The 25,658-nt window shown below is 42.0% G+C and overlaps 1 protein-coding gene across 7 annotated transcripts in view; it reads left to right on the top strand.

The window, feature by feature from the left end:
* eya1 (EYA transcriptional coactivator and phosphatase 1) overlaps positions 1-25,658 on the top strand; it is a 183,954-nt gene that overhangs the window by 137,295 nt on the left and 21,001 nt on the right. The window lies entirely within an intron of this gene.

The following is a 25,658-nucleotide window of genomic DNA, read 5'->3' as shown; positions in this document are numbered from 1 at the left end:
TCTATTGCTGGAGTGGGCAGAGTTGCGATGCTAGAAGGAGTAACAGTGGTAGGATGAGAGGTAAGCCATGCGGTAGTAGTCAAAGAAGATATTATTGGTGATTTTAATCAGCCTGGTCTTGGTGTTCTGACAACACCAGGTTAAAGTCCAACAGGTTTATTTGGTAGCAAATGCCATTAGCTTTTGGAGCGCTGCTCCTTCGTCAGATGGAGTGGATATCTGCTCTCAAACAGGGCATACACAAAATCAAGTTACAGAATACTGATTAGAATGCAAATCTCTACAGCCAACCAGGTCTTAAAGATACAGACAATGTGTGCGGAACTTGGCTGTCAGTTTCTGCTCAGCGACTCTGTGCTGTCATGTGTCGTGAACGCAGCCTTGGAGAACGCTTACCCAAAGATCAGAGGCTGAATGCCCGTGACCGCTGAAGTGCCCCCCAACAGGAAGAGAACAGTCTTGCCTGGTGATTGTCGAGCGGTGTTCATTCATCCGTTGTCATAGCGTATGCATAGTTTCCCCAATGTACCATGCCTCGGGATCTTGGATTTATGTCAACTATCAGTAACCCTCACAGTTTGCCTCCTGGACTTGCAGAATCTCACTGGCTGTCCTGTCTAGAGACAATACACATCTCTTTAACCTGTGCTTAATGCTCCCTCCACTCACATTGTCTGTATCTTTAAGACCTGGTTGGCTGTAGAGATTCACATTCTAATCAGTATTCTATAACTTGATTTTGTGTCTCTGTATGCCCTGTTTGAGAGCAGATATCCACTCCATCTGACGAAGGAGCAGTGCTCCGAAAGCTAATGGCATTTGCTACCAAATAAACCTGTTGGACTTTAACCTGGTGTTGTTAAAACTCTTACTGTGTTTACCCCAGTCCAATGCCGGCATCTCCACTTCTTGGTGTTCTGGACAGTAGACATTCAAAAAGAGTGCTATGGCAGTAGAGGAAATGGAACACTGAGACAGTTACACTTCCAAGAACCTTGCCAAAGAAAGATTGGGCGTGACATTTGTAGAGGACATTTGGAACAAATGTGGACTTGTTGGCAATGAGGTGATGACAGCATTTTCGATGCCTGACCATACAGAGCCACTTATGATGGTTAGCAAGTGGTTTAGGAAGTATAACTGAGTAGCCTAGAGTTAGGTAATAGTTGGTTTCAGGGTGTCAGTAATGATTGGCATGTTACATACATATTAGCAACTGACACCTAGATAAATCTGTTCTAAATGTACATTAATTATGTGGCTGATATCACAACTTTCCAGAAATCTAAATAAATCAAATTAAGAAATTCAGTTGACAAGGTGTGTCATTCCTCTAAGAAGTCCAGTAAATCTGTTAGGAAAGATCTTGGATAGAAACAGTTTATGCTATCTCACAAAAGTCATGTAAATTCTGGATAGGCATTGAGGAGTCAGAAGGTGAGCCAACCATCCTATAATACTCATGGTCAGCTTTCTTCTTGAAGCCATCGTGTTATTATGGCCAATCCAATTATGGGCTTGATTTTCACTCTTGAGGTGAGCAGTGGGAGGTGGGAAATATCCCGGCTTGGCCTCAGGAGAAAATGCCAGGAAAGATGGAATTTTCATTCCTGATGATAGAGTGCAGGCTGCAGGGCCAGCAAACCCAGAAAAATGCTCGGATGCAGCCACAGGGACTGCTAGGTGCCGAGGCAGGCTGCTCTAAAGGCCTATCTCAGTTTCTTGAGAATTTGTCCCATGTATAGAGAAAAAAGTAAGACCTTCTAGCCCTCACCTCGCACCCTCTCATATCCCACACATTCCTCATGCCTCCTGCATGGCACATTATGCCCACACCCTCATTATGCATTCTTGTCTGAGAGCCCAGGAATCCATCAGACTGTTGAAGTATCTGAGCCCTGGGGAAAACATTGCTTGATTGACAGCTCTGGCTCTCTGGCCCCTTTGGTCAACAGCACAATGTTTATTTATACAACATATAGAGGTTTCAAATGTTTGCAGTTTCTGCCTTTAATACATTAAAGGGTCTTGGTGATTGACACTTTTATTGGCCTTTAGTAAAAAGGAGGGAGTTTTTTTTAAAAGAAAGTGGAAAGTTAGCAAGTAATGTTTTTTAAAGTTTTATTTTTACACATCCTATTGTCACTATAAGGTCCATTAGTTCTATACAATGTCCAATGAATGAATGGACATGAAAGTGCCATTGCTTGGCATGGGCATGAGGGGCCATAGGAAGTGGGTGGGGGTGGAATACCTTGACATGGGGTCATGAGGAGGGTATTTCGAACTTGCTGTTTAAAACATTCCCTCATGCAAGATATCTGCTCCTTTAAGTTGCTCCTTAAAACTTACCACTTTGTCCCAGCTTTTGATCATCTAGCTTAACATCTCCTTGCATGGCTCATTGTCAAATTTTGTTGATAATGCTTACAAGGAAGGTCTTGAGACACTTCACTGTATTAAAGTTGTTATATAGGTGAAAGTTGTTATTTTTTGAAGTGAGCAGGCTGCTGACCTGTTTTCAAGCACTTTCTATTGCCAGCTTCTATCTGGCCAATAAGATTGCTCCCAAGTTTCTTATCACTATGAGAAAAAGTGCTGGCCTCCAGACTATAATTTTCCTTAACCTGGTTGAGAACGTAATGCAGTGCATGTAGAATCATTAGCATAAACTTGTATCTTGTCACTCAATGATGGTATTTATCTATCTATTATTTTAAACTTCGATCCATATTTCATATTTATTTGGCTCTTAGCTCAAATTGACAGTCTAATGTCAGAAGCAGATAAAAGTCTTAGCTAATTTTCAATATGCTGGTGAATGACAGAAATAACATAAATTAAAGGTATTTGTTAGAAAATTAACTTGTTCAAGTTGTGAATAGTTACTGAAAGCATTTGAATCTGCTTTAAAAATACCAAATGCTGATGAAGACTGGACACTATTAAATATTAAACTTTGATATTCATAAACATTTGGTAGGGTGCAAATTCCTCAGTTATATCCCACTGTGGAAAAGTAATACCTTCAAGCCCATGGGACATGAATTTTACATGAGCTGTCAGTCTTTGTGACGCATGCCATATCCTTATACTGCTGTTCCCATGTCTCCTACATCAGTAAGTACAATTTACTAAGATTCTAGGGTTTCTATGTCAGTCTTGTCTGTCTACATCATACTGTGAGTACTTAATGTGAGCACTTGTAAAAATATAGTTTGTCATGCATTATCAGTACTGATTATTGGACCGAATGCCAGAAAGAACAGTTTTTTGTCAGGTTTTGATGAATGCCTGTGAAAAATCTTGACTGTTGTTTGGCAACTATGCATTCAGTAAAGGGATTGGTATTAAAGATGCAATGAAGATTTACCCCATTACTAGCACACCGTGCTGCCCTAGTTATAGGATATGATGCAAAGTATGCGTGTTTGGCTTAAAGGCTTTTGGTAAAATCATCACAAACACCATTCTTTCAAAATGTTCAATTGCAAAAATAATTCGCCAGCCTGACTTATCAGAGTTTTTTCATGAAATTTGTCTTGTGTATAAATCTGCATCTGTTTTCTTCAGAGGAAGGAAGAATCTAAAAGATTTCAGTCAATACGAGTTTTGCTTATCAAAATTAATTAACTGCAATTTCTATTTAAATCGTTCCTGATGTTTTCTTTTTCAAAACCCAGTAAAGTGTACCTTCTTTCACAGATGAAGCAAAATCAATTTAAAATACTAGATTATAAGAGCCTAAATGGGCTTCACTGAACATCTGTCCTACATTTTGACCTCTTTCATCTTTGATGGAACCAATTACAGTCATATTGTGAACTAGCACATTGATAAAATGATTTAAAAGCACTGTACTTATTTCTGCTGTTTCTCAAAAACACTTTAATTAAGAAGTAATTGCCTACAGTAATCTGCCAGTCCAACACTGTAAAGTCAAGTGAAAAAAGCCCTTTGTATCTATATTATTTCTTCCAATAACTTTTAAGTTCTGTGTTGTTTCAGGTTATATTTTCTACTAGATAGACTGTGAATGTTCTGAATAGTCAGCATACAATAACCAAAATTGTTAGTCTTTCATTGTAGAGGTTACGCATCCATTGTCACGTTGTTAGATTGTGCATTGGCATTCAGCCTAAGAGATATTGCAACCACAAAAGTAAGCAACATCTGAACAGCACCTCCCCAAGAGTTTTACAGTGTATATATGATAGAAATAATAGATGTTCCTGACTGATTTTAAGATTGTAAACTTATCCTTGGATTCAAATTACAACACGAAAATACCCTTGTGGTTTATGACATCATCTGAACTATTGTGTGAGATTACTCCATGGTAATTATTTCAAGCTATCTATCTATTTTCTATGATACATAAAGCTTCTATACCAGGGGTTTATTTTCAGTACCTTATACTTCCGACAATCTAACTTTTTTTGTGATGGTTTATGCCATTGAGCCACCATAAAATGTTCAGAATTTGTTCCCTACCATGTCATAGATTGTAGAAACTCAGTTAAAACTGGTAGGCTCACTCAATACTGTTACGGATTAATTTGTCCAGAACATACATATAAAATTGTCCTTGCCCCATCATTCATCATGATAATGCTGAAGTTACTAATCTGCTCAGTCAAACCCTCAGCTCTACTTTTGGTACCCTTGTCTCTATATCTCTCATCTCCAATCCCATAAATCCAAGTGGGTTCGACTTGAAAGTTTATGGCAGAAGATTTAGGCATTTAGATCTGGTTGGACCGCATAAAGCACCATCAGGCCCCTCCCTCCCCTACTAAAACAGCACAAGCCATCTTTGAAAATTCCTTTGCCTTGCATCCTCCACGTTCACCTCCTATAGCAAATATGAGGAGCTTCTGGCCTACTATATCACTAGGATTAAGACTACTCATTCTGCTGCCTTTGCAGCTTCCTTCCTTTTCCTTATCCACCAAGCCAAATTTTTCTTAAGACGCCCACCTACCTTAACCCCAAACTTTCTCTCCCCTAACGCCTTACACCCTGTTTCATAAACATATCATAAACAAAGGTTTTTTTCATACATGTGTGGAAAAGCTTTTCTTATAATGGAGAAATTTGACATTCAACAAACATAAAATTACTTTTTCAGCCTCAACGAATGAGTCCTAAGCATCAAAGGGACTCCGGCCTCTCACTGACAACATGAGGCAGGTGTTGTGATCACTCTGTCAGTCCAATATGCAGTCAAGCCCAAAATTAGGATCATAATCTTGAGTCTACTTTTATACAAGTAACAAGAATTAATGTTTATGTTCAATTCATATTGGCTTATGATGATGTGATTAACAGTACTTCTCCAGGCTAAATAAGAAATGAACTGCAACATTGGTAGAACTTTTCAGTGAATACTCACTTGGTGTTTCAATCTATTGATGAGGTAGAGTGGCCTTCCAAATTACTGAAATATCTGGTCATTTTGAGTGACTTTTCAAACATTCCTATTGTTGCAAACAATAAAGAAACAGTAAGATGTGGCATTCATCAAAATGTTTATTGCTTAGCCTTGCCCTCAGAATTGATAGCAGTAACTGGATCATGGTAATTTTAGGAAACGTGCTTCTTAGGAAACATTCTAAGAATTTATATTGATTTATTAACAATCCCCAAAACCTGTAAAATGTGATTATTATGGTATTTTTAAATGTATAGGCAAGGGATCTAGTTTGCCATTTTTATAAATGCCCAATTATTGCTGCAGTGTATTTGAGATTTGCAGTTCACTCAGTATATCAAAATAACTACATTGTTTACTTCAAATAAGTTAATGATATCTTAATAATTTTGATAAGTAATGGTTTCCCCAATGTAAGAATAATAGAATAATTATCTTGATTTTCTTTTACTCTACATTCTTAAATACATTGCACTTTAAAGATTGACACCATGGTTTCCCATAATGCAGATACAAATGACCAGATTAAAACTCAATTATCCAACAAAAACATTACTTGACAGTTTTAAGGCTTATTCTATGCCTTTCAAGGATAATTATCATGGTAGTGTGCAATGGATAGGAGCGCTAACGATAATGGCATATTTAATATTCTGTGAAAAATAAAAATTGAGTATACTCAATATTTACCACTTGATACACATTTTGTATAACTTGATCCCAATAACAAAAGATACATGTACTCATTCATTGCACTTCAAATGGATTATTTAGGACCCCATACAGCCTATTTTAATTCCTTTACTGTTCATCCAAAAATTGTAGAATGGAATGAAGTGGGTTTCAAGAACTCCTTTTGTTCTTTATATCCTGTTCTGACCCATAGGTAATCTGCACCCCTTTTTTCTGCATAGAATAATTGTGGTGAGAAAGCAAAGAAAATGCAAAGGTCATGAACCACAGACCAGACAGGGATGACAGGTTCTGCCAAATGTGTGCCAGCATTGAGAAGCTGCGAACCGTAGATTTAGGTTTTTCACATGGCATTAGCTTGTAATAGGAATGTTGTGATGATGGCTGAAAGCGTCCAAAGTAACTGAAATGCTGTATTGTCAATTCTGAAGACATCTAAAGTTTCAAAAAGATTAAATCAAATAAGGCATTTAGGTATTACAGAGACTACATAAAATGTTCCTAGAACACATTGCACTTAAGAATTAAAAATTAAATTACAAATAATATTAAAAAACAATAAAAGCTACTGTTACAAATAAAATCGGTTTTCTAAATGTTCCATAAACATGATGCAGATTGATAGATTGCAGTTGGCGATAACCTCCTTTCATACTCAACAGGAAGACTGAAATGGTGGATGTTAATTGCTTGGTGACAGACATAGAAAGAACAAAGGAGGTACTGATGATTTCCTTTAAACTGGAGAAGATCCAACCAGTCTTTTTGAATGAACAGGGGAATATAAAGTGTGAATGAAAATATGCTGACTCCAGAACATTTTCTTCCGCTATATTTCAGCGCTGTGTTTTGCTTTGACTGATTTTTAAAGTCAAACATATCATTTTCTTTTTTTGTGGAAGAAAAACCTCTGCATTCTCTTCAAAAATGTACATCATCTTACACTGGCTCCTTTACAGCATGTACAGCTTATATATCTAATGGCACGTGTGCACTGAAATTAATTCTTTAGTTGAAGTAGCTTACTTTTACAACTGCCATTGTGAGTGTTAATCATACTCCTGCTATATATCATGTGACATACAGCACGTACATAGATATCAATCAGACAGGCAACAACCTTTCAATCACCCCAACCTCACAACCAATATAAACAACAAATGATCTGATGAAAGGCCATCAATTTGAAACATTGGGCGGAATTTTTTTTTTTAAATGGCAAAGTGTCAGGTTCTGACTGAAAAATAGCATATTTCTCTCCAGAAAAAGCCATATTTTCTCACCAAATCTTCTGACACTTTGTCAAAAAAAATCAGGGTTGCAGTTTGTGCCGTCACTCTGGCGGGTCGGGGAGTGGCCTGATAGAGCCAGAAAGATTCCACGGAAATTGGGGCACCTTTTTTAAAGGGTGCCCTGATCTGCGAAATAATAGACTCCAACCCCCTCCCACATGTCCACCCTCACAAACTTCGGGGCGTCCTACCACAGAAGTACCTAGAGCCACTCTCTCCCCTATCCCACTCCTTCCCCTCCACTGTCCTCGGCTCACCCCTCTTTCCACTGCCCCCCCCCACCCCCCACCACACAAGGGGAAACCCCACTGCCATGGAGGTGGGTAAGAACATAAGAACATAAGAAATAGGAGCAGGAGTAGGCCATCTAGCCCCTCGAGCCTGCCCCGCCATTCAATAAGATCATGGCTGATCTGACGTGGATCAGTACCACTTACCCGCCTGATCCCCATAACCCTTAATTCCCTTACCGATCAGGAATCCATCCATCCGCGCTTTAAACATATTCAGCGAGGTAGCCTCCACCACCTCAGTGGGCAGAGAATTCCAGAGATTCACCAGCCTCTGGGAGAAGAAGTTCCTCCTCAACTCTGTCTTAAACCGACCCCCCTTTATTTTGAGGCTGTGTCCTCTAGTTTTAACTTCCTTACTAAGTGGAAAGAATCTCTCCGCCTCCACCCTATCCAGCCCCCGCATTATCTTATAAGTCTCCATAAGATCTCCCCTCATCCTTCTAAACTCCAACGAGTACAAACCCAATCTCCTCAGCCTCTCCTCATAATCCAAACCCCTCATCTCCGGTATCAACCTGGTGAACCTTCTCTGCACTCCCTCCAATGCCAATATATCCCTCCTCATATAAGGGGACCAATACTGCACACAGTATTCCAGCTGCGGCCTCACCAATGCCCTGTACAGGTGCATCAAGACATCCCTGCTTTTATATTCTATCCCCCTCGCGATATAGGCCAACATCCCATTTGCCTTCTTGATCACCTGTTGTACCTGCAGACTGGGCTTTTGCGTCTCATGCACAAGGACCCCCAGGTCCCTTTGCACGGTAGCATGTTTTAATTTGTTTCCATTGAGATAGTAATCCCATTTGTTATTATTTCCTCCAAAGTGTATAACCTCGCATTTATCAACGTTATACTCCATTTGCCATATCCTCGCCCACTCACTCAGCCTGTCCAAATCTCTCTGCAGATCTTCTCCGTCCTCCACACGATTCACTTTTCCACTTATCTTTGTGTCGTCTGCAAACTTCGTTACCCTACACTCCGTCCCCTCCTCCAGATCATCTATATAAATGGTAAATAGTTGCGGCCCGAGTACCGATCCCTGCGGCACGCCACTAGTTACCTTCCTCCAACCGGAAAAACACCCATTTATTCCGACTCTTTGCTTCCTGTCGGATAGCCAGTCCCCAATCCACTTTAACACACTACCCCCAACTCCGTGTGCCCTAATCTTCTTTTATGGGGCACCTTATCAAACGCCTTTTGGAAATCCAAAAACACCGCATCCACCGGTTCTCCTCCATCAACCGCCCTAGTCACATCTTCATAAAAATCCAACATGTTCGTCAAGCACGACTTTCCCCTCATGAATCCATGCTGCGTCTGATTGATCGAACCATTTCTATCCAGATGCCCTGCTATCTCCTCTTTAATAATGGATTCCAGCATTTTCCCTACTACAGACGTTAAGCTGACCGGCCTATAGTTACCCGCCTTTTGTCTCCTTCCTTTTTTAAACAGCGGCGTAACATTAGCCGTTTTCTAATCAACCGGCACTACCCCAGAATGCAACGAGTTTTGATAAATAATCACTAACGCATCCACTATTACCTCTGACATTTCTTTCAATACCCTGGCAGTGCCCAACTCAGTGCCCCGTGGCACTGCCAAGGTGCCAGAGCGCAATGTCCAGCCTTGGCCCTCAACCCCTGAGGCCTCCAGACATTCTGTACCCCAATGTGGTCCTTTTGACTGATTTTCATTTTTGAAACTCGTAGAGAATTGCACTGGTATGATGTCATGATATCACGAAAGCTAATGGCATTTGCTACCAAATAAACCTGTTGGACTTTAACTGGTGTTGTTAAAACTCTTACGTTGTCATGATGCCAGGGGTGAGCATTCCACAGGGCCAGACAATATGGCATTGAGATTTTTATATTATTTAAATTGATGCAAATCAGGTTCACACTCAGATTACATCATCGGGGGGGGAACATGGGAAGATCTCATACCAAGATCTCACCAGCGCAAATCCTGTTATGGCCCTCTTGTGAGATTTAGGAAACGGGGCAGTTAAACCTCACCCAGTAACTCTGTTTCTCTCTCCATAGTTGCTGCCATAACTGTTGAGCATATCCGCCAGCATCTGTAGTACTTTGCTTTTGTAAAGGACAAACTACCATTCTAGGTCATTTTATGTTAGAAGCGTGCAGCAGACAGTAAATGTGCAGCTCTCCCATAGGCAGTTGCTTCTATTATTGCTCATCATTGCTTTGATTTTGATTTGATTTATTATTGCTGCATGTATTGGGATACAGTAAAAAGCACTGTTTCTTGCATGCTATTCAGACAAAACATACCGTTCATAGAGCACATAGGGGAGAAGGAAAGGATAGGGTGCAGAATATAGTGTTGCAGTTACAAATGGGGTGAAGAGAAAGATTAGCTTAATATATGGTAAGCCCATTCAAAATTCGCATGGCAGCAGGGAAGAAGCAGTTCTTGAGTCGGTTGACACATGTTCTCAGACTTTTATATCTTTTTAATTTAATTTTATTTTATTATTGTCACATGTATTGGGATACAGTGAAAAGTATTGTTTCTTGCGTGCTATACAGACAAAACATGCTGTTCATAGAGTTGGAGTGGAATTTAGCCGCACAATCATAAGTGTATAAGGAGTATAGTAAGTGGCTGAGGAAACAGCCTTGCGGGACACCGGTGTTGAGGATAATCATGGAGGACATGTCATTACTTAACTGATTGCAGTCTGTGGGTTCGGAAGTTTAGGATCCAGTCGCAGAGGGAAGAGCCAAGCCCTAGGCCACAGAGCTTCGAGATGAGTTTTGTTGAGCTGTAGTCAATAAATCAGAGTCTGATGTAAGTGTCCTTGTTATTGTTGAGTAAGTGCCACTTTATAGCCCTGTTGATGACCCCCTTCCATCAGTTTACTGGTGTTGGGTTTCTTGAAGAGCATTAAGGCAGATAAGTCCCCAGGGCCTGATGTGATCTATCCCAGGTTATTAAGAGAGGCAAGAGAGGAGAATGCTGGGGCCCTGATAAAGAACTTTGTATCCTCGCTAGCTACTGGAGAGATCCCAGAGGACTGGCAAGTAGCTAATGTTGTTCCGTTGTTCATGAAAGGAAAGAGGGATAATCCAGGAAATTATAGACCGGTGAGTCTCACATTGGGAAGCTATTGGAGAGGATTCTTAGGGATAGAATTTATGCACATTTGGAAAAGCATGGCCTAATTGGGGATAGTCAGCATGACTTTGTGCTGGGCAGTTCATGTCTTACTAATTTGATTTTTTTTCAAGGAGGTGACAAAAGTATTTGATGAAGGTAGAGCAGTGGATGTTGTCTGCATGGATTTTAGTATGGCTTTCGACAAGGTACCTCATGGTAGGCTCATCCAGAAGATTAAGATGCATGGAATCCACGGTGACTTGGCCACTTGGATTCAGAATTGGCTTGCCCATTGAAGTCAGAGAGTAGTGGTGAAACAGTGTTTTTCTGGCTGGATCATCTACTCAGCACTTCTAGCTGGTTTAGTGGTGTTCCACAGGGATCCGTACTGGAACCTCTGCTGTTTGGGATATATATAAATGACTTGAATGAAAACGTAGATGGGTTGGTTAATAAGTTTGCAGACGACACAAAGATAGGTGGAGTTATGAATAGTGTAGAGGTTTGTCAAAGGACACAGAGGGAAATAGATCAGTTGCAGATATGGGCGGAGAAATGACAGATGGAGTTTAATCCTGGCAAGTGTGAGTTGCTGCACTTTGAGAGATCAAATGTTAAGGGTAAGCATGTAGTTAATGGCAGGACCCTGAACAGCATTGGTGTACATAGGGACCTTGGGGTTCAAGTCCATAGCTCCCTGAAAGTGGCAACACAAGTAAATCAGGTGGTAAAGAAGGTGTATGGCATGCTTGCCTTTATTGGTCAGCATGATATGGAGATGCCGGCATTGGAATGGGGTGGGCACAGTAAGAAGTCTCACAACACCAGCTTAAAGTCCGATGGGTTTATTTAGAATCACGAGCTTTCAGAGCGCTGCTCCTTCATCAGGTGAGTCCTTTATTGGTCGGGGCATTGAGTACAAAAAAGTCAGGATGTCATGTTGCAGTTTTAGAAAACTTTGGTTAGGCCGAACTAAGTATTGCGTTCAGTTCTGGTCGCCACATTACAAGAAGGATGTGGAAGCTTTGGAGAGGGTGCAGAAGAAGTTCACCAGGATGCTGTCTGGATTAGAAGGTATGAGCTGTAAGGAGAGGCTGGACAAACTAGAATTGTTTTCTCTGGAGCGGCTGAGGGGAGACCTGATAGAAGTCTATAAAATTGTGAGAGGCTTAGATAGGGTTGACAGTCAGAATCTTTTTCCCAAAGTTGAAATGTTTAATATGAGGGGCATGCACTTAAGGTGAGTGGGGGAAAATTCAAAGGAGATGTGAGGGGCAAGTTTTTTTACACAGTGATAGGAACACACTGCCAGGGGTGGTAGTGCAGGAAGATACGATAGGGGCGTTTAAGGGGCTTGTAGATAAGCACATGAATGTATAAGGAATAGAAGAATGCAGACCAAGGGCAGGCAGAAGGGATTAGTTTAATTTGGCGTCATGTTCAGCACAACATCATGGGCCAAAGGGCCTGTCCCTGTGCTGTTTTGTTCTATGTTCTATCTGTGATGCTTAAAGCCACCAGAGGTGACCACGATGGATCATCTACTCAGCACTTCAAGCTGAAGATTCTTGCAAATGCTTAAGCCTTATCTTTTGCACTGATGTGTTGGGCTCCTCCGTCATTGATGATGGAGATATTTGTGGGGCCTTTTCTTCCAGCAAGTTTTTTAATTGCTCATCACCATTCACGGTTAGATTGCAGAACTTAGATTTGATCTGTTGGTTCTGGAATTACTTAGCTCTGTCTATTACTTGCTGCTTATGTGTTTGGCATGGAGGTAGCCCTGTTTTGTGGCTTCACCAATTTTTGACATCCCTCCTGCATTCTTCATTGAATCAGTGTTGGTCCCCTGGCTTGGTGATGATGGTAGACTGGGGTGATATGCCAGATCATGAGGTTACTGATTGTGGTTGAGTACAATTCTGCCGCTGCTGATGGCCCACAGTGCTTCATGGATGCCCAGTCTTGCTAGACCTGTTTGAAATCTATCCTATTAAGCACAGGGATCGTGCCACACAACTTGATGGAGGGTATTCTCAATATCAAACAACAACAAAAACAGTGGCAGAGTGGTAATGGTTTGAGGATGAATTATGTCATCCTGTGAAAGGGCATTAAGATCATGTTCCACAGAATCACTGCCATTCTCCCAGGGTGTTGTCTCAGCAGTCCTAGCAATGTCCTAGCAAGGTCTTGGAGGACTGATTGTTGCACTGCTGTGAAACCCTGCAATCAATGCCCTACGAACACTAATATCTGCATCCATAATGACTTCAGCCTCGGCTAGCATGGCAGCAAACTAAGCTTGCATGTCTTCAGTTTGAGTTTCCACTATAGCACTTGGCACCCAGCTGTTGGGTGGTTCCTGCTTGTGTTGCTTTGGAAGCTGAGATACTGCATCTTACTTCAATCCAGAAGTGTGATAATTGAGTTGGCCACACTGGAAAGGCATTTCATAAAACTTAACACAATGTTGGTGTCCTTTGTACTCCTTGACAAGCTTTGGTAGTCATGATGTGGAGATGCCGGCATCTCCACATCATGACTACCATCGACACCGCAAACTGCCGGCTCCAAGTGGAGAGGATCTCCAAGAAGATCGCGCATGTCGACACAGACATCAAGTTTCTACAAACATGCAAGAAAGCTTTGGTGGCCCAGCTTTCTGGCAGGGCTACCAATGCATCATGGGTTTATGTGTGCACACCCATCAACCTTTTACTGCATGCACCTTCCGACCATCTCCCCCCCCCCCCCCCCGACCTCACCCATCCTATGAAGTCTACATCTGAGTCCTACAGCAGAACTCATGTGCAAGCTCACCCTTCATCAAGCTGGCACCTCTGCTATCCTTTCCCCTTGCCTTCCTGCAGGCCACTTATGCCCAGTATCTCACCTCCCACCTCAGAGCTAGCCTCCAAAGTGTAACAGTGTCAGTATCTGAGCTCTGGACTGGTGGTTGTAAGTATGAGAGCAAGTGATGATTTTTCTTCTTCTACTGTTTCTTTGTCTTCTACCTATTATTCCTAAACCACTGCCTGACCGGGTTGCAGTTCTTGAGTAGCTGAAAGGAGAAAGGTGCCAGGGTATGAATGAGGTGAAGGGAGAGGTGTGGACATTGAAAGGTTCATGTTCAGACTATATTCAGCTTGTAAATCAGAAGAGATTGTGGGATGAGGAGGACATGGAATGTGAGAAAGGGCGTTAGATGTGAACACAGCATCATCTTTGATGCTTTCAGCCCTGCTGGTTGCCACAGCCCCAGTCCTGGTTGCCTCAGTGATGGTGAGCATTGTCTATTCTGTTGTGGCGAGGACATAGAACTGTATCTGTTCTCCACTGGTTAGGTGCTGCTGCCTGCTATTGTGTTCCATCTTGTCCTGCAAGAGAAAGGTAAGTATCAGTGAGTTTAGTGCAGTGTGCTCGGGTGACGTGCTTGTTATGATTGAATTGCTGGCAGCATCTGCCAGCTGTGAGATATCGGTCTGAGACTAATAATAGCATAGTGTATGAGGGTGGGACGAAGGTGCAGAATGAGTCATGGTTGATAGAGATGAGTGAATGAAGGTGGGAAGTGGTGAATAAACCACTGTGTGAGATTATTGGTGGAGGCGGTAGATATGGCATTTGAAGATCCAGTCACTGATCTTGATCACCCCTGTAAGGTGATTGAACTTCTTGCAGCACTGTATTCAGGCCCTCAGGGCTGTACTACTGGCACTGACCACATGCTAGTGCAGTGTGTGTGGAGATCCTCCTGAATATCTATGCAGTGTGGAACTGTCCCCTCCTATCCACCTCCTACACCCAAGGTCTCAGGTGCTGTAGAAGAACTGTGAAGTCTGTTGTCTGCCAGAGTGTGCCATTCTTGTGGCTATCCCAGGTCAACCTCTCTTTTACAATGACTTCCAGCACATATTCCAGTCAAAATATGCCTTGCCTTTAAGAGGTCTTTCTACCACCAAGAAGGACAAGGGCAGCAGTTGGATGGGAACACCACCACCTGCAAATTAACGCTCTTAACCACTGACCATCTGACTTTGAAATACATTACCGTTCCTTCACTGTTTCTGTGTCAAGATCCTAGAAATCTCTCCCAAACAGTACGGAAGGTGTACCTACACCATGTGGAATGCAGCAGTTCACAAAGGTGTCTCACCACTACCTTCTCGAGGGCAATTAGGGATGGGCAATAAAAATGTTGGCCTAGCCAGCGACACTCTCATCTCATGAAGGAATAACAAAATGTGCAGGCTGGCTTTAAGTAGCACAGATTAGCTTGAACTCACACTAATCTCTTAAATTTTGTAACTCTTGCTCAAACATGCAGCTACTTATCAGCACATTCAGTACTGGCTCCATACTAGAATCATGCATTTGAGCAGGTTGCACAAATTCTATTTTCGAATGCTTTTGAAATTTGCAGTTCTCATCCCCCCCAACGAGACTGCATAGTTAAGAGGGCAGGAATTTCAAAAAGACAAGTTCAAATGGAAAATTACAGGGAGGCAGAAAATGAACTAGATCTGTTGGAAATCTGAGGGTGGGTAAACCATAGATCTAGAGGACATTGAAATATGATTTTCATTTCCCTGAATGGATTGTTCATTTTGACATTGAACCATAACTGCTTCCCCAGCCATACAAATGAAAAGATTTCCCAGAAGTGGATCTGCTGCTGTAGAAATTAAAATAATATTTCAGTATCATCCTATGTCATTTGTTAGTAGTACTCCTGAAGTATTTCAGATAAATAACTTTCATATTCGGTTAATACTTTTCTTTATATTTTGTCTTAATGATTATTAAATACTGTTGCTGTTTTATTACATCCTCTTAAGATACATACGTGCCCTCTCATCTTGTATGACAACACTTACTTATCTAGTGCCTCTAACCTAATAAAACAGCCCAAGGCACTTCATGGGGTCATTACAAAACAAGATATGATACCAAACCACATAAGGATATATTAAGGCAAATGACTGGAAGCTTGGTCAAAAAGATAGATTTTAAAAAGCATCCAAAAAGAGGAAAGAGAGATAGAGGGGAAGGGAGGTTTCAGGAAGGAATTTGAGAGATTAGTGTCCATGCAGCTGAAGACACCAGCAGTGGAGTGATTAAAATTGGGATGCACAAAAGACCAGAATTTGAGGAGGGCAGATATCACAGAGATTTAGGGCTAGAGGAGATTGCAGATGTAGGAAGGGACAAGGTCATTAAGGAATTTAGAAACAAGGATGAAGATATTAAAATTAAGGCATTGTTTAACAGGAAATCAATGTAAGTCAGCAAGCACAGGGGTGATGGGTGAATAGGACTTGGTGTCAGTTAAGACACAGGCAGTAAAGTTTTGGATAACTTCAAGTTTATGGAGGGTAGATGGATGGGAGACCATCCAGGAGTGTCTTCGGATAGTCAAGTCCAGCGGTAACATAGAGAGCAATGAGGGTTTCAGCAGGACATGTTTCTAAAGTAGAAATAGGGGATCTTAGCGAATATATGGTTGGAAGCTCATTTCAGTCAAATATGACATCAGGGTTGCAAGTAATCTGGTTCAGCCTCAGGCAACTGGAGTAAAGCCTACACATGAGAACATCAAAGCCATTCATGTGCTCCCAACTTATCTAATATGAAAGAGTTGGCATCATTCCTTCATTCTACCAACTTTTTCACATTCAGTACTGCATACACTGAAATTGCGGAGCCACATCAAAAGCTATTGTGCAAATATACACAATGGGAATGGGTACTTGCAACAAACAACATTTGACCCTTTAAAGATAGCACCTCTGCCAGTCCTCACGCATTCCCACCCACTTGCGGAAACATTTGCCACAATAGATTTGTGTCAGGAAATGTGATTGGAGCTATACTCTCGCAGTACATAGAAGGAAGTGAATGACCAATCACTCTTGCATGTCATCAGAAACTGAATGCAAATACACTTCTGGAGAGCAAGAAACACTAGCCTCCATTGATGTTTGTGAACATTGGTGCATGTATCTCTATAGCAGAAAACTTACTCTCTGCATTCATCACCAAGCACTGACTACATTGTTAGCCACGTCAGAATCAATCATCAACCTCTGTACATCTACAAATGGTCAGAAAGTCTTCTTCATGACTTCAAGATCAAATATCTCTCAGAGTCATAGCAATTGTGGCGGCATGGTGGCACAGTGATAGCACTGCTGCCTCATAGCGCCAGGGACCCGGGTTCAATTCCTGGCTTGGGTCACTGTCTGTGCAGAGTCTGCACGTTCTCCCATATCTGCATGGGTTTCCTCTGGGTGCTCCGGTTTCCTCCCACAGTCCAAAAGATGCGCTGTTTAGTGCATTGGCCATGCTAAATTCTCCTTCAGTGTACCCGAACAGGCACCAGAGTGTGGCGACTAGTGAATTTTCACAGCAACTTAATTGCAGTGTTAATGTAAGCCTACTTGTGACACTAATAAATAAACTTTAAACTTGAGTAGCTGATAGCATTAACAGTAGAAAAGTGACTTGCGACATTGAAGACCACATGATTGCTGTGATTTCACAAGCGACTACAAATCTTATTACGAGAAGAGCCAAAAGCAGAATTAGCGATAGACAATGTACTTCAGAAAGCAAGCCAATACTTAAAAACCAAGTGTCCTCACAAAGTAGAGGAATAATTGGTCCCATGCTGCAGAATATGCAATTAGTTCATATTGTTTTATGACACCTGTATCGCACACTGAACTCAAGCTGTTATTGTAAAAGCGGTACAGCAATATGTCTGCGTCTCTGGACTTAAGGGAGCAGAGATGAGGTTCATACTAGGGGTAGTGGCCAGGTTGACAGAGAGTCATAGTTTTAATGTAAACAAGTACATTGAAGGCAGAAGAGTGTGATTGAGCAAATCAGTAGCTGCAGAAATGTTGGAATAGTGAATGATGAGTCAGTGAGTAGACAGTGAGATTTTGAAAATGCACTTGTAAGTGAATTGGGGGAGATTTTTTTCCAGGGGCAAATACAGAAGGAAGCTGTACCTATACTTGTCCAGAGTATGAAAATACTAAATTCACAGGTACTGTCTATTCCATCAGTAAGCCATGAGGTTAGCATGCATTTTCAACAGTGGAGGCAGTTGATTATTTAAATAGCCAGCTTCCTCTGTAAACCATACATACATAAAACATGCCCCTCCCCCATTCGAACCCCCCGCAAAAATGGGAAGTGCTGTGTTTGCGGGTGCGACTTCTAGTTTGTGGACATTTCTACTATTTTCATTGCGATGCAGAGGCTTTCCATCGTGGGGAAAGTCTGGGCCAAATTTGTATCATGCTCCGAAAACATATCCAGAAATTGAAATTCAGCTTTTTCAGTAAAATAGTATAAGTCCAGTTTTAAGCCAGCTTCTCTAACATAAATGGAATACTAGTGATCCCAAAATAGATTTGGATCACTTATTGTTTTGTTTATACTTGCACTCAGTCACCAACATCTTCGAAGAGACCTTTCAATGGGCGGTCAGTGCATTGGTGTGCAATGTATCCTGTGGCATACAAAGTACCCCAATTGAATTTTGAGGAACAAATAGTTGGATGGCTCCAGATCTTTTTAAGTTAGCTTTTCTGTGACAAAGCTAGCAGGAGCATTCCTCTGGGCACCCCAAGAATACTGTGGCCTAAGTCCCAATGAGATTAATTACCCATGTCCTCTCATACTGTCGCATACTCATGCTCCAACCAATGCCAACTCATGACATCCACTCACCCCCATGGCCCCTCATATCTTGCATGCCAAGTCAATGCCATCTCATGCCCCACCCATTCCCTTTCACCTTCATATCCCCATGCCACCTCCACACCCACTCACCAAGTGTCCACCATGGGCAGACCTCTACCAAAGGCAGGCCAGGGAGGCAGGCCCTTACTGACTTCCTGCATGCAGGAGCAGCCACAGGCCGCCCTGTAGAGAGGTTCACCCTGCACACCCACACATTAATTGACTTACTCCATAAGCCATTTTTTATTCAAAACTTAAAAGGCAGGAGAAAGGGTATCACCATATTGAACTGCCCTCTCTCTCACTTAGCTTCCATCAGAGCACCAGAGCCTGCTTTTCTATTCATGCTGGAAGGCTTCTGATTGACCCTCGAGTTTTGAGAGTCTGTCTGTCATCCTTAAATGGACAACAGTTGACAGCTTGACTGCAGGGTGGCAACATGGGTTGACATAATTGGGCAAGTACAGTAGAGTATTTAGAATGGGAGTTTGATGGATTTATGTTCAAGTAGAAAGAGATATATTGTGCAGAATTAACAAGGGAGCTAATAAATCAGCAGCAACACATTGGGATCAAATAAATTTTTTGAAATAAGTGGTAACATTTGACAAATTCAATAAACTTTTTGAATAAAGAGATCAATTGGATAGACAAGAGGAATGAAGTATTTATAATTTTTGGAGTGAAGACAGGCAATGAATGTTTTGGCAGAGTTTTTTAAATTATTAAGGAATTTGATGGAATGAACAAGAAAAGATGATTCCCTCTGGGTGGGGAACTGGTGAACAAGAGTCATCAATTTTAAAATTGTCATACATGGGCAGCGACGCAGTAGTAAAGTCGGGCATAAAGCGCTTGGCACAATTGGCGCCGGTTTTCGCGACTGGTGCCATTTTACGAGCGCCAGATTTCGAGCGCAGTCAGTCAGTTGCTGGAAATGGGCGAGAGGCAGGTTAATGCATTCAAATTTATTGTAATGTTGTTTTACATCTGCTTAGCAAGCCCGGGGCTCAATCGTCCAGACCCGCCCCCCCTTATGACCTTGCCAGGAAAGGTTCACGCTGGCGAGGAATAGACATACTCCCCATGAATGGGGGGCAGTCAGGTTGGCCTTGCAGGTGGAACCGGAGGCTATTGAGGCCCCGCAGGGAGGCAGAGGGCAAGGGGGATGCCAGACTGGCACCTGGACAATACCTAGACAATACCCACCTGGCAGGGCCAGGGGGCAGGGCCAGTGGGGTGGTGCCAATGGGGAGCAGCTAATATGGAGGAGTGGCTAATACGGAGGGGGCCCGCTGCCACTTTGCAACTATCTGTGGGGGGGAGGGAGGGAGGTAGATAGCTCCCACTCTGCAGCTATTGTGAGGTGAAGGAGGGAGAGGGGGCCTGCTGCCACACTGCAGCGATCGGTTGGGGGAGGGGGACAGCAGGTCCACGATCAGTGGGGGAGGGGGGTCCTTGATCGGTCTGGTCGGCGGGAGTTATATCTCAGGCTGTGGGCCCCTGCGATTGCAGGGAGGGGAGAACTGCTTCAGGTGGCCTGCACTGGCAAGGACCTCTACTGACAGCTCTCTCTTTTCGGTCAGACCCCTGCTGCTGCTAATGCGCATGTGCAGCATCAGAAGCCTGCACATGCACACTACCTCCTTCTGCAGGCTTTCAGGTGCATTAAGCCCTGCCCACAGGTTTCTGCATCGAGCAACAGGCTTGCTGATATTTTTGCAGGCAGAGTGTGTATGCAGGGGCCTGAAAATACGCCCAAAAGACGGATCTGAAACTTTCCCAGTTTCAAGTCCGCCCAGCACTCAGGAAAAAAACAGGTAAAATCGCCCCCTAAGAGTGAAGAGATCAGAAGTAACGGGCGTTGTTGGGCATGGACTCTTTTGTCACAGGCAGTGGTTGAACATAGAACATTACAGCGCAGTACAGGCTCTTCGGCCCTCGATGTTGCGCCGACCAGTGGTACCAAACTAAAGCCCCTCTAATCTACACTATTCCAATATCATCCATATGTTTATCCAATAACCACTTGAACGCTCTCAATGTTGACAAGTCCACCACTGCTGCAGGCAGGGCATTCCACGCCCTTACTACTCTCTGAGTAAAGAACCTACCTCTAACATCTGTCCTATATCTCTCACCCCTCAATTTAAAGCTATGTCCCCTCGTGCTAGCCAACACCATCCGAGGAAAAAGGCTCTCACTATCCACCCTATCTAATCCTCTGATCATCTTGTATGCCTCTATCAAGTCACCTCTTAACCTTCTTCTCTCTAACGAAAACAACCTCAAGCCCCTCAGCCTTTCCTCATACGATTTTCCCACCATACCAGGCAACATCCTGGTTGAGGCAGATATCATTGGATATTTTGAAGGGAAAATGTAAACATTTGTAACAGAAGATGGTGTAGAGTTATGGGAAGAACATGGGGCTATTGTATTGGTTTTGGATTGCTCTAACATAGAATAAGAACAAACAAAATGGGCCAAATGGTCATCTCCTGTGTTTATAAACTCTATAATTTCTATAAAATTTAAGAATTCTTGCCATTTTGGACCGGTGACATATAATCCCCTGAAGGCAAAGCATTTATTTAATCTAATAGCAATGGCAACTAAGCATTCTAAAGAAGGGACTGAGAAACAATAGTTTTAATCTGTAATCACACCATGTACAATCATTGATCATTAAAACTACCGTATTTAATCTCCCCACAAATAAACAAGTTCCCATCTGTTGAATGTCTTTGCTGAGTAAGAATTGGCGTCACATAATTATAGAAGGCTTGCTTTCCGAACAATACTTCAAACAGTTGCCGCAAGTCGTGGCTGACAACCCAAACAAAGCAAGCAGGAGAAAACAAACACAGGATGTTGAAGAAGAATAGTCGTAATAGATTCATTAACAGCCAATTAGTATGTAATTGGGTGCTGGAGTTCTACTAAATAGCTCCTGGTGAAGAGCTTTTGTCTCTCATGATGTTAACTGTATAATTTCAGGTTTTGCTTCGGTTGTGCACATAAGAACCCTTACTCTGATTAAAAGGATTATAGCCCTGTGTGAGGGCTTGAGAGCAACTGAATGTGTCTATTCCTCCCCACCCATGGCTTCCATTATTTTTTCTCTGCCAATCCTTTTTTTTAAACCAATATTATCAGTCTCTCAAGTACTGTGTTATTAAGTTAGATCTGCCTATGACAAATTGTGAAAACCATTATATTAGAGAGGTCTTCATGCGTCGCCTTAAAACAGATTTAACAAACAACTTCAAAAAAGTTTCTGAATTATGTCTTCAACTGGTGACTTATTTTATAAAATGTTAAATTCACAGCCCTCCTGTGAGGCCACATTGACTTTCTCTCTTATCTGAAGTTGTTGACCTCTCAGAAGGAGGAGAAGGTTACAGGGTCAAAGTCTTTTCCTCCTTCGCCCTCGCTGCTTGCTGGGAGAGGTTTGATTGCAGAATAGATGTATTAGAACAGAGGTTGAGGGTCAGGATTTTAATTCTGTTAAGGAACAGCTGGTTTTAGTTTCTCTGCAGTTCTCTCCCTCCCTTATCCACAAATCCAGGAAGATAAAAAATGTGTCCTGAAAATACTCAGTAAAGTGAAAATGTTCAAGGCCAGACATTTATTTGTATATTCAGAGAATAATATTTGATGTGCAGCTAAAGCAGCATTCTCCACTGTAAAAGAAAAACATATTCTGATATGACACAACTTCTGATGCTTCTGTCTTTCTCCCCTTTTCTCATGCTGTCTCATAGGAGAACATATAAAATGCCAAACCTGTAATGGGCCCCTCATTATAACACACATTTTGTATCATTCCCAAATACAGCCTTGTAGATTGGGCCTTGCATGCTTTATTAGCAGTGCCCCGTGTTAAACTCTTTTACTATATACAATTTAGCAAAACATGGACATAGAGTGTCTACAGCAAACTAGTTGCAGATTTTTTTTGTCTACTAGCCTTTTAAATGCAAGCCTGAGGCAATGGTGGTGTGTGGCTCAATGGCAATCAGGGGTCATAATTTCATTGGCAGTTTGCATCAGGTTCAATTTTTTTTAGCATGCAGTATGCAACAACAGTAAGTCTGTTTTGTTACTCCGAAAATTGACTGAAACAACCTAGCTGAACATGATATTTAAATTCAAATCATAACAATGAAATGAAAAATAAGAGATTTCATTTGCTATTGCTATCTTTATTAAGTATAGGAAAAGGGATTTAAGTCATTTCATGTGCATATCAGTTCAAAATTTAATTTTGAATCAGCAAAGTAACTCATAAAGAATAACTTTCCATTTGTTATCTTTCAGTTCTCACTTATTTGCTTACTTAATCATTTGAAGATGATTTTTATTTTGAAACATGTTTTCCATTATTTAAGTCTGGAAGGAAATTCTGCTAAAACATGTCAAATATTACATCAGAATTAATTCTGGGGAACAAGAACATAAGTGGATTTTTAATACCTTTGAGAAAAAATTAAGAATTATAGTTTTATTTTACATCTAACATCTAGTACTAGATGAGCAGAAGTTTCTTCCAACTAAATATTTGAAAGAACAAAACCTTCAGCCCCCACCACAAATTCTATTCACTGGCCACTGACTCCATCCGTCTCCCTGGTAACTGTCTGAAGCTGACCCAGACTGTTCATAATCATGATAATATATTTGACCCTGAGATGAGCTTCCAACCACATATCTATGTCATTGCTAAGACTGCCTATTTCCACCTTGGTAATATTGCCTGATTTCACTCCTGCCTCAGTTCATCTGGTGCTGAAAACTTTATTCATGTCTTTATTACCTCCAGATTTGCCTCCCAAGCTTTGCCTTCCATAAATGTCAGGTCATCCTAAACTCTGCTTCCTGCATCCTAACTCGTATCAAAGCTGTGTCCTCAGTCCCTGACTATACTTCTTATACACTTATGACTGTGTGGCCAAATTCCGTTCAAACTCCATTTTCAAGTTTGCTGATGACACCACCGTCGTGGACCGGATCTCAAACAATGATGAGACGGAGTACAGGAAAGAGATAAAGAATCTGGCAAAATGGTGTAAATACAATAATCTCTCCCTCAAAGTCAGTAAAATGAAGGAGGTAGCCAGTGACTTCAGGAAGCGTAGTGGAGGACATGCCCCTGTCTACATCAATGGTGATGAAGTGGAAATGGTTGAGAGCTTCAAGTTTCTAGGTGTCCAGATCACCAACAACCTGTCCAGGTCCCTCCATGCTGATGCTATAATTAAGAAAGCCGACCACGCCTCTGCTTTCTCAGTGGGCTAAGGAAATTCTGCTACTACTCTCACCAAATTTTACAGATGCACCACAGAAAACACCCTTTCCAGATGTACCACAGCTTGGTATGGTTCTTGCCCTGCCCAAGACCGCAAGAAACTACAAAGGGTTGTGAATGTAGCCCAGTCCATCATGCAAACCAGCCTCCCATCCATTGACTCCGTCTGCATTTCCTGCTGCCTCGGAAAAGCAGCCAGCATAATCAAGGTCCTCACACACCCCGGATATACTCTCTTCCACCTCCTTCCATCGGGAAAAATGTTACAAAAGTCTGAGAACACGTACCTACCGACTCAAGAATAGCTTCATCCCTGCTGCCATCAGGACCTATATTAAGCTGATCTTTTTCTACACCCTGTGACTCTAACATTATCGGCAGGATTTTTCGGCTGTGCTTGCCCCAAAACCGGAAAATCTCGCCTGGGGTCATCGGACCTTTCCATGGTCCACCCCTCACCCGCTCCAATTCCTATGGTGGCCAGAACAAGAAAATTCACCTCTATAACTGCACTCTCTCCTTTCATTCTCCCCTATGTACTCTATGAACGGTATGTTTTGTTTCTATTGCATGCAGTAAACAATACTTTACACTGTATCCCAATACATGTGACAAATCAAATATCAAGTCCTGTTCATCCACCTACCCTGTGCTCAGTGATCTACATTAGGGAAGACAGTTAACAATGCCATGATTTTTAAAATACTCACACTTATTTTCAAAGCACTTCATTGTCTCCACCTCCTGTATCTCTGTCATCTCTTCCCGTCTTCATCACTTCAAAATTTCTGAGTTTCTTCAACTCTGACCTCTTGATCATCTCTGATTTTAATCATTCCATCACTGGTATCCACTAGAATTCCCTCCTTAAACTTTTCTGCCTCTATTCCTCTCTTTGCTCCTTTAAAACACTCCTTAAAACTTCGCTCAGCTGCCTCCTAATATCTCCTTATGGGCTCAGTGTCAAATTTTCTTTGATAGCACTACTGTCTTGGGACATTATATTATCCTGAAGGTGCTACATAACTACAAGTTGTTGTTCTTGAACACAATGGCCCTGATTTTCTGTTCTTTGGGGGATCGTACTGCAAACGTTCTGCCGGGTGACCCCCACAAGGACTGCATGGAGATTTGCCTGGAAGGTTTCAACCTCTGTGGAATCTGCACCTGGAATCTTCCAAAGCTCCAATTTAAAGCTTTTGGATAGTTCCAAATAACTTAGCAGAATAGTTACTGAGGAAAAGTTAGAAGCAGTTCTAACTGCTAGGTAACTAATTATACTACTGACTCACAACAGCCCCCCAGCCCACCCCCCAGTCCATCCAACACACCCTTCACCCGCCTACATATTTACCATCTCTCCATAGCTTGTCAAAATTGCTGAGACATTGAAAGTTACTGGCATACGGCAACTACTGCTGTATAAAGGGAGCATGGTTTGGTTCCTCCCAATGCTCCTGTAGGACTCCAAGACCTGTTACCTTCCACATTTCTCCATAGATTCAAGTCAGATGTCAAATGTGGAGCTCCAGTCTAGGAGCAGAGTGGCAATCTGATAGTGATTGCCAGTCCAAGGAAGATTCAGCCCAAAGCATACTTGATTTTGTAGCCCTCAAAGAGGTAACTAATAAAATGTGTGTATCATCATGTTCCGTTCTTTTAGAATTCCCTTATGTTTTTACAAAATCACTCGAACAGGTACCTGCTATTTGAAGATACTAACACTGATGAATATTAAA

This window comes from Mustelus asterias, chromosome 7 (genome assembly GCF_964213995.1).
Source record: "Mustelus asterias chromosome 7, sMusAst1.hap1.1, whole genome shotgun sequence".
Lineage (NCBI taxonomy): Eukaryota > Metazoa > Chordata > Chondrichthyes > Carcharhiniformes > Triakidae > Mustelus > Mustelus asterias.
This window is presented reverse-complemented; position numbering and strand designations above follow the sequence as displayed.